The sequence below is a fragment of the Tiliqua scincoides genome, chromosome 1 (genome assembly GCF_035046505.1).
Source record: "Tiliqua scincoides isolate rTilSci1 chromosome 1, rTilSci1.hap2, whole genome shotgun sequence".
NCBI lineage: Eukaryota > Metazoa > Chordata > Lepidosauria > Squamata > Scincidae > Tiliqua > Tiliqua scincoides.
In genome coordinates this window covers 156,441,668-156,456,551 of record NC_089821.1, presented here as the reverse complement: position 1 = coordinate 156,456,551, position 14,884 = coordinate 156,441,668, and positions in this window count along the sequence as shown.

Below are 14,884 nucleotides of genomic sequence, written 5' to 3'. Positions count from 1 at the left end.
AGGGCACTGTTTACAGAAGCTCCCTTTTAGTTCCACTTCCAATTAATGGTGGAAATGATAAAGGGCTCTGTGGAAGTACCTATCGTAGCTAATGTTGAGATAGCCAAATTCACACAGTCCACTGGACACACGATACCTTTTTATGTCGTTTATTTGTTTTAGGAAAGTGTTCATAATTAAGTAGGTAAAAGTTTTGTTATTCAACTTATTCTAGTGCTAGCATTTCATGGGCACTAAAGTGTGCATTGACACTTGGGCCTTGCAACTGGATGACTGTATAGGCGTTTCTGTCAGCTATGGAAAACTATATTCATTTATTTGATGCCCCAATTGGAAATATGCGAGCTGCATCTACTGAAGAAGGTGCTTTGCGCTTGACCCCTGAGGAAAGGTGCCTAGGAATTGGTGCAATGGGACAAACATTGGGACCAGAGATTTGCATGTAAAATAGACTTAAGGACCCTTGCCAAAAACTGGTTTTTCCATACCCATTTGTGAAGGTTCTATACACCTCTCTTCCTGCTCTTGTCTGAACTGGGTGTAGATTTGCATTTTCCTGCTTATGCCTGCAAGTGATGAATGAAGGTGGCACAGGAATAAATTTTACATCAACAAATGAATTTGAGGAGGCAGTTCATCTAATCAGTCTGCAGCAAACTGATGGGCAAATTGATGAAGAACGTGGGCTGAAGACCTCTACCTATATAGCAGTAGTTCGAGCTCTTTTCAATTTCTGAGGGATCTACCCAGACCTGGGTCAAAAAAAGAAAAAGAAATCCATATCTTCAGGGTTGGCAGTTTAATAAAATTGGCCTTGGCAAAGACTGCTGAGCATATTACATTATTGCATTTAGAGGCTTTGTAGGTAAGCTGTGATGAATGGGTGATGGGTCTTTCAGGAACACTGCTGTGTTTTGGTATTTCATCCCTGTCCATTCCTTCTTACTTTCACCACTGATAGGTTTCCTGCAGACCAACTCTTCTAATAGAAAGTCAAGAGGTATTTTCGATCGATTTACCGCTGGGCCTTCTGTTTCTGCTGACAGTGTGAAAGTAAATTCTCAGCTCATCACTTTTGATAAGCTTCCCATTTAGCCATTTTTTAAACACTCGGGCCATACTATTAGAATTGGGAACATCCAAGGGTCATTAATTCCTTTATACAAGCCCATTGCATCTAACCCTCTTGAACTTGTTTAATAGCATAGAAAGCAAATGGACTAGCATGGCTTTAGATTCTCAGTGCGATCCCCAGATCAGCTTGATTTCCAGGCAGCAAACAAGGCAAATAGTTATGACTGCAAAGCAGCAAAATTTGACAGACACTGTCGGACTGGGGATTCAAAACACAGCTTAATAATCAAACCTGGCCAGTCAACTGGATTGCACAGGCTTAAATAGATATATTCTCAGGTTTACCCAAATCGCACATAGGTTAGCAAGTCTAACAGTAGTTGTAACTGTGGTCACCATTCTAAGCAGATGAATTGGAAAGCAAGCCCCACAGAAATCAATAGAAATTTCATCTTTGTAAACAGGTTTAGGACAGAGGTGTTGATTGGCAAAATATTGATGCACTACTTAGGAAGCTACTGTGAAACGCAAGATTTTGAAAAAGCTACGGGTGGCTTTTGCGGTAATACTGGCGTAATGCAGCTTGGCATTTGCTTTAAAATCATTTTTAAAAAGACATGACTAAAAAAACCCACCAGCAAACACAGAGAAAAGCTCCTCCTACTGCAAGCTAGTCCATGGCCTCGAAACTCCTGGGTTGAATGAGCAATGGACAGTGGCCCCTGCAAGCTACCTCCATGAAAGCAAGGGGGACTGGGCCTTTGGTGTTGCTCCTTCTACAATTTCCAAGGGACTGATGCTTCTGCATCTCCAATCTTGTTGCTCCACCTGTCCCTTTACCTTCATTCCTCTCACAGGTAGGAAAGAAGAATGGACTAAAAGGAACTGGTAAAGCAGCAGAGCAGGAGCTACAGTGGCTGAATCCTCTCTACATGCTTCAATATTTTTAAAAGGAGACATCATTCTATAAGTCCTTGAGGACTTTTGCCCTGAAGCCAAAATGCTATTATCATATCATTCCTTTTCTTTTTGTGTGTGTGGAAACAAAAAACAATATGTGTGTGCTGGCATGGCTAATTTTGTGGGCCATCCTCAACGCATTATTACAAATAATTATGACTGAGCTAGAAGCATCTTTGCTCTGACATTGTTTAGCATGCCTTACATTGAATATTCAGCCATTTCTCTCTCTCTCTCTCTCTCTCTCTCTCTCTCTCTGTGTGTGTGTGTGTGTGTGTGTGTGTGTGTAAGAGAGAGAGAGAGAACTGAAGATGTGCATACAGTTTTACAGGTGAAACATGGCTCTGCTCAAAAGGAAATATTGTCTATAATGATTCAGCTGTAGTTTTTCTTAGTGAGAGAACAGATGTCAATGGCAATGACCTCCAGTTGTCAATTTGACCTTTGAAAAATGCCAGGACCATTGCTTATGCAAGTCCATTCAGTCTCTGAGGTGTAGTCATGGTGTAATTTCTTGAAGCAACATCACAGTACTAATCCACAAACCTAATTTGTTGCTTTATATTTTTCTTGTGATTGTTGCAATGTTCATTTTCCGTATGAAACACTGTTCTCTTTTGTTAGGATCTCCCTCCTTCTGTCCGTCTGTCTGTCAGGAATAAACTGCTGTCTTTCAATGGGACCCCAAAGTCTGCTGTCTGAAGCAGGCCAATTGACTTTGCCTAATGTTAGACCAGGTCATGTTGTAGAATCATAGTGTTAGAAGGGGTCTTGAAGGCCATGTAGTCCAATCCTCATTCTTGAAGCTGGAAAATCCCCTATAGCAACTCCAAAAGATACAACCTGAATACCTCCAGCAAGGGAACCCCCCCCCCCATTCCCTTGGTATTTGGTTCCATTGTCAAACCACTGTGTTCAATATTTCCTGACCAAAATCTTCCCTCTTGCAGAGACTTTTAGCTCTGACTCTGCTGTCTAGGGCATCGGAGAACAAATCTTTGCCCAGGTACTTGAAGACTGCTGTCATGTCCCTCTCCAGCCTTCTCTTCTCCAGACTGTGGAGAAGGCCTTCTCTTACCAGGCCTGTGGAGCGATGTAATACTGGGGGCGTACTGTCGTCCTCCAGACCAGAAATTGGAAGGGGACCTTGAAATGAGGAAACAGATCAGGGAGGTGACAAGGTGGGACAGGGTTGTAATCATGGGGGACTTCAATTATCCTCATATTGACTGGGTCAATTTGTGTTCTGGTCACGAAAAGGAGACCAGATTCCTTGATGTGCTAAATGACTGCCTTAGAGCAGCTAGTCATGGAGCCCACCAGAGGACAGGTGACTCTGGATTTAATATTGAGCGGTATGCAGTACCTGGTTAGAGATGTCAGTGTTACTGAGCCATTGGGGAACAGTGATCATGCTGCAATCCGTTTCAACATGCACGTCGGGGGAAGAATACCAGGCAAATGTCTCACAAAAACCCTTGACTTCCGACGGGCGGACTTCCCTCAAAAGAGGAGGTTGATTAGAAGGAGGTTGAAAGGGAAGGTAAAAAGAGACCAATCTCTCCAGAGTGCATGGAGGCTGCTTAAAACAACAGTAATAGAGGCCCAGCAGAGTTGTATACAGCAAAGAAAGAAGGGTTCCACTAAATCCAGGAGGGTGCCCACATGGCTAACGAGCCAAGTTAGAGAGGCTGTAAAGGGCAAGGAAGCTTCCTTCCGTAAATGGAAGTCTTGCCTTAATGAGGAGAATAAAAAGGAACATAAACTGTGGCAAAAGAAATGTAAGAAGGTGATACGGGAGGCCAAGCGAGACTATGAGGAACGCATGGCCAGCAACATTAAGGGGAATAATAAAAGCTTCTTCAAATATGTTAGAAGCAGGAAACCCACCAGAGAAGCGGTTGGCCATCTGGATGGTGAGGGAGGGAAAGGGGAGATAAAAGGAGACTTAGAGATGGCAGAGAAATTAAATGAGTTCTTTGCATCTGTCTTCACGGCAGAAGACCTCGGGCAGATACTGCTGCCTGAACGGCCCCTCCTGACCAAGGAATTAAGTCAGATAGAGGTTAAAAGAGAAGATGTTTCAGACCTCATTGATAAATTACAAATCAATAAGTCACCAGGCCCTGATGGCATCCACCCAGGAGTTATTAAGGAATTGAAGAATGAAGTTGCTGATCTCTTGACTAAGATATGCAACTTGTCCCTCAAAATGGCCACGGTGCCAGAAGATTGGAAGATAGCAAATGTCACGCCTATCTTTAAAAAGGGAAAGAGGGGGAACCCGGGAAACTATAGGCCAGTCAACCTAACATCTATACCGGGTAAGATGGTGGAATGCCTCATCAAAGATAGGATCTCAAAACACATAGATGAACAGGCCTTGCTGAGGGAGAATCAGCATGGCTTCTGTAAGGGTAAGTCTTGCTTCACAAACCTTATAGAATTCTTTGAAAAGGTCAACAGGCATGTGGATGCGGGAGAACCCGTGGACGTTGTGTATCTGGACTTTCAGAAGGCGTTTGACACGGTCCCTCACCAAAAGCTACTGAAAAAACTCCACAGTCAGGGAATTAGAGGACAGGTCCTCTCATAGATTGAGAACTGGTTGAAGGCCAGGAAAGAGAGAGTGGGTGTCAATGGGCAATTTTCACAATGGAGAGAAGTGAAAAGCGGTGTGCCCCAAGGATCTGTCCTGGGACTGGTGCTTTTCAGCCTCTTCATAAATGACCTGGAGACAGGGTTGAGCAGTGAGGTGGCAAAGTTTGCAGATGACACCAAACTTTTCCGAATGGTGAAGACCAGAAGTGATTGTGAGGAGCTCCAGAAGGATCTCTCCAGACTGGCAAAATGGGCAGCAAAATGGCAGATGCACTTCAATGTCAGTAAGTGTAAGGTCATGCACATTGGGGCAAAAAATCAAAACTTTAGATATAGGCTGATGGGTTCTGAGCTGTCTGTGACAGATCAGGAGAGAGATCTTGGGGTGGTGGTGGACAAGTCGATGAAAGTGTCGACTCAATGTGCGGTGGCAGTAAAGAAGGCCAATTCTATGCTTGGGATAATTAGAAAAGGTATTGAGAACAAAACGGCTAATATAATGCTGTTGTACAAATCGATGGTAAGGCCACACCTGGAGTATTATGTTCAGTTCTGGTCACCGCATCTCAAAAAAGACATAGTGGAAATGGAAAAGGTGCAAAAGAGAGCGACTAAGATGATTACTGGGCTGAGGAACCTTCCTTATGAGGAAAGGCGATGGCGTTTGGGCCTCTTCAGCCTAGAAAAGAGGCACCTGAGGGGGACATGATTGAGACATTCAAAATTATGCAGGAGATGGACAGAGTGGACAGAGAGATGCTCTTTACACTCTCATATAACACCAGAGCCAGGGGACATCCACTAAAATTGAGTGTTGGGAGAGTTAGAACAGACAAAAGAAAATATTTATTTACTCAGCTTGTGGTTGGTCTGTGGAACTCCTTGCCACAGCATGTGGTGGTGGCGTCTGGCCTGGACGCCTTTAAAAGGGGATTGGACAAGTTTCTGGAGGAAAAATCCATTATGGGTTACAAGCCATGATGTGCATGTGCAACCTCCTGATTTTAGAAATGGGCTATGTCAGAACGCCATGTCATGGACTCTTCGCTCACAACAGGAGAGGAAACTGAACATTTTCCACATGCACTGCCTCCGACGCATTCTCTGCATCACCTGGCAGGACAAAGTTCCAAACAACACAGTCCTGGAACATGCTGGAATCCCTAGCATGTATGCACTGCTGAAACAGAGATGCCTGCGTTGGCTCGGTCATGTCATGAGAATGGATGATGGCCAGATCCCAAAGGATCTCCGCTATGGAGAACTCGTGCAAGGAAAGCGCCCTACAGGTAGACCACAGCTGCGTTACAAGGACATCTGCAAGAGGGATCTGAAGGCCTTAGGAGTGGACCTCAACAAGTGGGAAACCCTGGCCTCTGAGCGGCCCGCTTGGAGGCAGACTGTGCAGCATGGCCTTTCCTAGTTTGAAGAGACACTTGGCCAACAGACTGAGGCAAAGAAGGAAGGCCCATAGCCAGGGAAAAAGACCAGGGACAGATTGCACTTGCGCCCCGTGTGGAAGGGATTGTCACTCCCAAATTGGCCTTTTCAGTCACACTAGACGCTGTTCCAGAACCACCATTCAGAGCGCGATACCATAGTCTTTCGAGACTGAAGGTTGACTCGCTGCAGTACAGAAGTGTACTCAGGACGCAAGCTCTGTAGACCTGGATCTTGGTATGTTCCGTCAGCTTCTTGTTGGACCAGACTCTCTTTGTGAGTCTGGAAAACGTGGTAGCTGCTTTACCGATGCGTTTGTTTAGCTCGGTATCGAGAGAAAGAGTGTCGGAGATAGTTGAGCCAAGGTACACAAAGTCATGGACAACCTCCAGTTCATGTGAAGAGATTGTAATGCAGGGAGGTGAGTCCACATCCTGAACCATGACCTGTGTTTTCTTAAGGCTGATCGTCAGTCCAAAATCTTGGCAGGCCTTGCTAAAATGATCCATGAGCTGCTGGAGATCTTTGGCAGAGTGGGTAGTGACAGCTGCATCGTCGGCAAAGAGGAAGTCACGCAGACATTTCAGCTGAACTTTGGACTTTGCTCTCAGTCTGGAGAGGTTGAAGAGCTTTCCGACTGATCTGGTCCGGAGATAGATGCCTTCTGTTGCAGTTCCAAAGGCCTGCTTCAGCAGGACAGCGAAGAAAATCCCAAACAAGGTTGGCGCAAGAACACAGCCCTGCTTCACTCCGCTTCGGATGTCAAAGGGGTCTGATGTGGAGCCATTGAAGACAACAGTGCCTTTCCTGCCTTTCCTGTTGAACAGCTTTCCTACTACGCTAAGGAGAGAGATGCCGTGGTAGTTGTTGCAGTCACCCCTGTCGCCTTTGTTCTTGTACAGCGTGATGATGTTTGCATCCCTCATGTCTTGAGGTACTCCACCTTCTCTCCAGCAAAGACAGAGGATTTCATGCAGCTCAGTGACGATGATCTTTTTGCAGCACTTTAGGACTTCAGCAGGGATGCTGTCTTTTCCTGGTGCCTTGCCAAAGGCAAGGGAGTCCAGGGCCATGTGAAGTTCTTCTAGGGTTGGTTCACTGTCAAGCTCCTCCAGCACAGGCAGGCACTCAATGTTGTTCAGCGCTTCTTCAGTGACTACATTTTCTCTGGAATATAGCTCAGAGTAGTGCTGCACCCAGCGTTCCATCTGCTGCGCCCGATCCTGGATGACCTCACCTGCTGCAGACTTCAGAGGGGCAATTTTCTTCTGTGTTGGACCTAGGGCCTGCTTGATACCATCATACATCCCCTTGATGTTGCCCGTGTCAGCTGCTATCTGTATCTGGGAACAGAGCTGGAGCCAGTAGTCATTAGCACATCTTCTGGCAGCCTGCTGGACTTTGCTGCCAGCAGCTCGGAGGAACTGCAGGTTGCACTCACTGGGACAGGCCTTGTATGCTACTTGAGCTCTCCTCTTTTCCTCAATGACTGGTGTCAACTCCTCAGAGTGGGCTTCAAACCAGTCTGCCGTCTTGTTGGTCTTCTTGCCAAATATGGACAAGGCGGTGTTGTAAACGGTATTCTTGAAATGTTCCCATCTGTTGGATGCGTTTGCATCGGCCGGGCCTGGAAGAGATTCCTCAAGTGCTCGTGCAAATTCCTCCACTTTCCTCTGATCCTGGATCTTGCTGGTATCAATGCGAGGTCTTCCTTCCTTTTTCGTGTGATACAGTCGCTTTGTTTGCAGTTTCACTCTGCTGCACACCAGGGAGTGGTCAGTGTCGCAGGCAGCACCGTGATAACTGCATGTGATCTTGATGCTGGGAAGGCTGTAGCGTCTGGTGAGAATCAGGTCGAGCTGGTGCCAGTGCTTTGATCTTGGGTGTCTCCAAGAGACTCTATGTTGGGGCTTCGCATTGAAGAACGTGTTGCTGACACAGAGACCGTGATGACAGCAAAACTCTAGCAGGCGTTGGCCATTTTCATTCATCTTCCCAGTGCCGAACTGACCTAAGCAAGTGGGCCACGAACTGTGATCAGCACCAACTCTAGCATTGAAATCGCCGAGGATGAACAATAGCTCTTTTACAGGGATCTTCTTGATAGTGGTGGCCAGGTCATCGTAGAATTTGTCTTTGGCTTCTGCTGGAGACGACAGAGTCGGTGCATAAGCACTGATGAGTGTGACAGGTCCTGCTGATGACTGGAGCTGCAGGGACAAAATTCTTTCACTTCCCACAGTAGGTGGGATGATGGATTCCAGCAGGGTATTTCTGACCGCAAAGCCAACGCCATGTTCCCTGGTTTCGTTTGGTGGTTTTCCCTGCCAGAAAAATGAGAAATTTCTCTCCTTGACAGATACGGAATCTGGCAGCCTTGTCTCTTGAAGGGTGACAATGTCCATCTGCAGTCTGTTCAGCTCCATGTCGATGACAGCTGTTTTGCGTGCATCGTCTATTTCTGGCAGGTCATCAGAGAAGCCAGGTGCCATTGTCCTTACGTTCCAGGTGCCCAGTTTTAGGGCAGGAGTTTTCTGTTTTCTGTTGCATGGTGCAGAGTTGTCGATCCGCTTGTCGGTTTTCACCCTAAACCCCATGCACCCCATGAGGTTAACAGACCATGGCGAGGCAACACCTTACTGGCTGGGGACTGCCCAGCTTATGGCGGGCGGTAGCTGCCCAATGAATTGCAATGATCTCTCCCACCGTCGGAAGCAGCCCCTGGCGTCACGCTCTATGCCAATCGAGCGAAGACTTATAACCGGTAAACTGCTGCTTCCCGTGTTGTGCCGACGCTGTATGGCGAAGTTGGAGTGTCCTCTCCAGTGCGCAAAGCTTGGGTAAAGAAGGTATGGAGGATATACTGTTACCCATGCAGCAAATCCCCCCTCTCCACGTCGCTGGAATGATCCAATGGAAAGGCAGAAGCCAATACGGTTGGTTCCAGCGGCGTCGCAGGAGTTGCCAGAACGTGACACATGCCTTTTGGCACAGTTACATTGGCAGGGGAGGGGGCAGGATAAAATTCAGCTGTCAATCATGCCCCCCTCAGGTGCCTTCTTCCTAGATTGAAGATCCCCAAACATTGTAGCCTTTCCTGGTAAAAGAAGTGTCTCAGCCCACTAATCATTCTGGTCTCTCTCTTCTGCACCTTTTCCTGTTCCACTTCCTGTTCACCACTACCCCAAGAGTTCTCTCCTGATCCATCACACACATCTCAGAACCCATCAGCTTGTATGTAAATTTATTTCTTGCCCCAATGTGCATCATTTTATGCTTACTTACAATGCAGAATATCTGCTGTTTTGCTGCCTGATCCGCTAGTTTGGAGGGATCCTTCTAGAGCTCTTCACAATCCATGGCATGAGCATCTATATCACTAAACATGGAGGATAAGTTGAGAAATCTAAGTATTAGCTGACCTTCCACTTCTGTGAAAAGGAAAGATGTCTGTGTGTGAGAGATAGAATAACAGAATCATTGAAATAACTTTGAAAAACAAGTCTCTTCCATGAATTTGACATGATGCTTATTCCATTTCATAGCAAATAAGGACCAATAGGTCTATAAGTTTGAATTTCAAAATACCAGCTTGAAATCTTTACAGACAAAGCAACATCCCAAATCTCTTTTGACTCAATCCATTAATGGTGGCGGAACAGACTTCCAATACATTCCAACACAATTCAGGAGGCTTCCACCATCTTATTTTACAACAGATTCTTTTTTCTTCTGGGCTTCTTATTAGAGTTTTATTTTCACATTAGTCTTGTAGCCACACGGATCATAAGCAGTAGGCAAATCGCATTTTCTTTCTGATTGATTATGAAGTATGGCCGCAGGCTAGTGTTGCGTGACTAGTTAATTGAAAATTGTCTTCTGTCTCGGAATTTGCACAACGCTGATGATAAATAATTGCGGCATCTGGCTCCCTTTACAATATATGGTTTTTTAATGTTCAATTCCACTTTCCGTCTCCAATATTTTCATTTAATGGTGCTTTATGCTCCCGTTTCATAGTAGCTTTGACTATGTGAACTGAAAGAAACAAGGCTGCCTTAGACAAGGATGCAAACTAAGTTTTTAAAAAAAAACTGTTTTCTTACAAACAACAACCAGAAACTTTTCATGACTTACTCCATTTTCTCCCATGAAAATGATGAGCCCCTATTGACTTTTGTTGGAGAAAGTGGAAGGGCTTTCAACTGGAAACCAATCTCCCCCTTTCTGACATTGAGGCTACCAGAATTTGAGATCAGTAGTCAAAGGTCTCATCAGATTCCCTGCAATTTCTCCCTTAAAAGTGAATTACTCTCAATGGTTCCCAAACTTTTTAACACTGGGACCCACTTTTAAAAATGGCATTCTGTTAGGACCCACCTACCTTTGCCACGCTTTTCAAAAAAGGTTTCACTTTACCAGCCGCTCAAGTCTTTGTTTTTTTCCTTTGTACTATTGGGGTGGGGCAACTTCTAGAGTGTTTGTTGAGCTCCGTGTTCATCAGATCAGGACCATTCTGGTGGCCTTACATTCCCATTTGCCTGGCCTTTGATGAGAGCCGAGGCAAATTTGCCTACTCTTGAGTAAAGGTACACATGTGGCTTAGTTTCATTTTCCATAGGACTCAATACATTTTCATTGTCAGCTGGGGGGAGAGACTTCCTTCTCAAGTGTTTGTTGGGGCCTGCATTCATTGAATTGGGGTTATTCTGGTGGTATTGTGTTCTCACTCTGCCCTTCAAAGAGGAGTGAGGCACTTTGCCTAGTCATGAGTAAATGCACACACGCTGTTCTGTTTTGGTTTCCATAGGGCTCAATACATTTCCTTTGACAGCTATCAGCTTATCAGTTTTGCAACCCACCAAAAATTGGGCCATGACCCACTAGTGGGTCCTGACCCACAGTTTGGGAACCACTGCCCTATGGCTTGGAAGGGCTAGTGCAATACTTCCTGGAGAAAATGTTCTGTGATGGAATTGGCTGCTGTATCATGTGACTGACGAAGCAGGTGTGGTCCTAGTTTACCAGACTTTAGAAAAAGGACATCTAGAAAAAAAAATTTATTTGTTTATAAGTAATAATAACCAGAGAAAAGACCCTCAAAACATTTATCTTCCTATATTTACACATGCTTGCAAGCTTCAGGAGCTCAGCTTCTTGCAGAGCAGTTAGCAGCTATATTGCAAACTGCAGGAGCTGAGCTCTTTGCAGGGTAATTAGCAACTATTGTATCTGATTTTTGAATGGTCTCCTGGCTTGAAGCTGCTATTATTATTATTATTATTATTATTATTATTATTATAACCGTATTTAAATACTGCTTTTCAATGAAAAGTTCACAAAGTGGTTTACAGAGAAAATCAAATAACTAATGGCTCCCTGTCCTAAAAGAGCTCATAATCTAAAAGTTATCTGATCATCCATCACTGTAATGGAAATGCACAAGATCCCTCAAGGAGATAGGGTGTGGTGTCAACATTGGCCCCTTGCTCTGGCAGGCAAGCATGGGGTTAACACCAGAGCCTTAGATTGCAGTGAGTGTACTACACAGCTGTAGCCACTTGGAGGCAGAAAGGCTCTCAGGGTTAAAAGCAGCACCTGCAGACAGGAAAAGGGGTGTGGGTAGTAGGAGGAGGAAAGCATGGAGAAGCAAGCAAGCAAGCAAGCAAGCAAACAAAACTGATGGATTAATGGACTGTGGAACGAATGGACAAGCTGATAGATTACTGGACCTGTTGATGAACCAATGGACTAGCTGACTAATGGACAGATGGATTAATGGACTGCTGGAGGCACTGGAGATTGGTGTGTGGCTACCATGCTCAAGACCTGCTGAGGACCAAGGTGTTGCTGTAATGTCTGGAGAAGCTGCTGGCAGGAGAGGGGAGGAAGGAGGACCTCTGCAGTTTGAATGGGTGAGCTACACTGGTGGTGAGGTCCTACAGTAAAGTGGGGCCAGTGTTGGGGAATGATGGGGAACTAATTAGCTTAAAGTGGGTATAGTTCTCTAAGTGAAGCTTGGACCGGGAATCTGGCAAAACAATCACTCTTTGGCAACCCACCAGTGGGTGCCAACCCACAGTTTGGGAACCACTGTTCTAGTTTTTTTTCTGCCTGAAAAATAGGTTTTTCCAAGCAACCTTCTATGTAATAGGCAAGAGTCAGGACAACAACTAGGATGAAAATTCATAGTAACTTGTGTCATTGTTTACATTAGGGGTGAGCAAATATTTTGGCAGGAGGGCTGCATCATCTCTCTGACACTGTGTCAGGGGCCCAGGGAAAAAAGAACTAATTTACATTTCAAAGTTGAATAAATTTAGATAAATGAATACATTAGAGACAGAACTTATATGAATGAATGAGCTTATTTATAATACACCTGAGAACTATAATACAGGCATGTAGAATCACATGAGAACTGTTTGCCATACACCCTTTGCACAGTGAAAACATATTCCAAGCCAGAAACACCTGGAGACATAAATTGTTCAGAGGCAAGGGGAGGGGGATTAAAATAATGCCCAGGGAAAAGCAAAAACATACAGAAACTATCAAGGGCCTTGCTCTAACTCGGCTCGCAGCTTGCGTCTGGTGGTTGTGACTGGCAGTCATGGACCAGTGTGGGCTCCAACAGTCTCCAATGGGCCAGAAGCTCATTGGAGGCTGAGGGCTCCCTGTGGGCCAGATTGGGGACCCTGAGAGCCGCAAATGGTCCCCAAGCCAGGATTTGCCCCACCCAGGTTTACATGTATCTTCCTTCACAAACAACAAAACGACTTTATCATTGTTTTATTAATAAAACCATCAATTGTTGTTTTTCTTTCCATTTTCCTCTTGTAAAAAACGCGCACACACATTCCTCGTGGAAAGATTTATAAACTTCCCTCTGATCTGTATTTATACCACAGGCTATGTTTTACTAAACAGATCACTTCAGAATTCAGAAGCAGTAAGCTTCTTCAGGAAGAAAATTTATTTCTCTGTCTGCAGAATAAATAGGTGCAAGTCAGAAGCCATAATGATAAGAGAATGCAGATGCTTTGGGGGATTTGGGGTCTAGAATCCCTTGAAGGGTTGGAATTTGAAACAGACCTGTGAAATGATATCATTCAAATTGATACCCTGAAGGAAGCCCACCAGGGAAAGCTCATTTTAAACAGTTAAAATGAAAGAATGAAGTATGAAACTGTCAGAAGGAGAAAGACTGAAGGCTGCACTTAAATTTAAGATACTTTCACATGCTTCAATGAAAAGTCAAAGTAGGGACAGAACACCAAAGGCTCAAAACTCATTATCATATCAGGGCTGAGATGAAACAGCTTAAGTTTTGACTGAAACTACCTTAGATACTCTCCTATAGTATGTAAAATTTTGCCAAGTAATCAAGCTCCAATTATCACTTCGCCTTATTTCCGGGCCAATCAGAGGGCAGAGCTTTTCAACCTTTCTTGCTCAACTTGGTCATTAGAAGCAATGCAGAGATCATTTGTTTCTATAGTAACTTCTTGGCTGGGAAATTCCAGCCAAAGTTAACCTTTGATTCTCCTCTGCTCCATTTTGCAATTGCTGTTGCAGCCTGGTTCTGTTTTGCATTTAGCACAGATCTGTTTTTTTTCAACACCAGGATGGGATCTTCCTTTCCATTTGAAGCAAAGACCCAGGCTACAATTCAATGCACCATTACTGAAGAATAACACCCATGAAAAGCAGTGGGTCTACTTCTGAGTAAAAAGCCAACTACCTACCTTCCTTCCTGCCTTGCTGGTCCTGCAAAGCATTCTGGAGCATGACATGCCTTTTTCTGCCATTATGCCATTCTTTTTCAAGTACCCCTAAAGGTCCTGTTGAGTGCCCCTGGGAGTACATGAATCCCAGGTTGGGAACCACTGTTCTACTGGCATGATGTTTACAGTGCAGGGATAGTGTTTACAAAAAGATGGTGAAGACCAGAATTTTAAAGAATAAAAATTATCTTATGATGTTTTACTATGTTTTTAATAAATTAGAGACTGTACAGTTCTTAGGTAACAATTAGTGGCAAGTTATTTTTCAGGATCTGGCCTCAGGTAAAATCAGACAAAACTATAGTCAGACACCCCCCTAAGTCTGCTTGATACATAACCTGTTATCTAAGAAAGCTTTGGTCATGATCAACAACTAAAAGCAACACAACACTTTTTGTCTCCTTTTCCTATCATTGTTCTTGTTTGGTTAGTCACTTGAAAGCAGTACTCAATCAGCCTTTGACACCAGTCCTTGAACAAGGCTTATCTTATTGACAATAATATATCCCAAAACAGCGCATTGGTCTGTTACTATTTTGATCACATATGCCAATAATGTAGAAAATTCTTTCAGTAGTAGTAGTAGTAGTAGTAGTAGTAGTAACTTGTCATTGTGCTACAGCACAACGAAATTTATGCACCTTTGAGATACAAGCTTAAATATATACTACAATTCCAACAATCACACTCTACACACTCACCCACACATTCTATACAACATGCATCATAATATAAAAACAGTATAACAGACCATAATGCCCAGGAGCATGGTAACAACTATATCGCCTTATTCAACGTAATTATGGCTGTGGGATAAAAACTGTTCAGGAGTCGTGTGGTGCTGCTCTAATAGTTCTGTATCGTCTACCCGAAGGCAACAGTTCAAAGAACATACCGTATTTTTTGCTCCATAAGACGCACTTTTTCCCCCCCAAAAAGTGGGGGGGGGGAAGTGTGTGCATCTTATGGAGCGAATACTGCAAAGCTGCAGGTGTTCTCAGGGCAGCAGAGCCTCCTTGGCA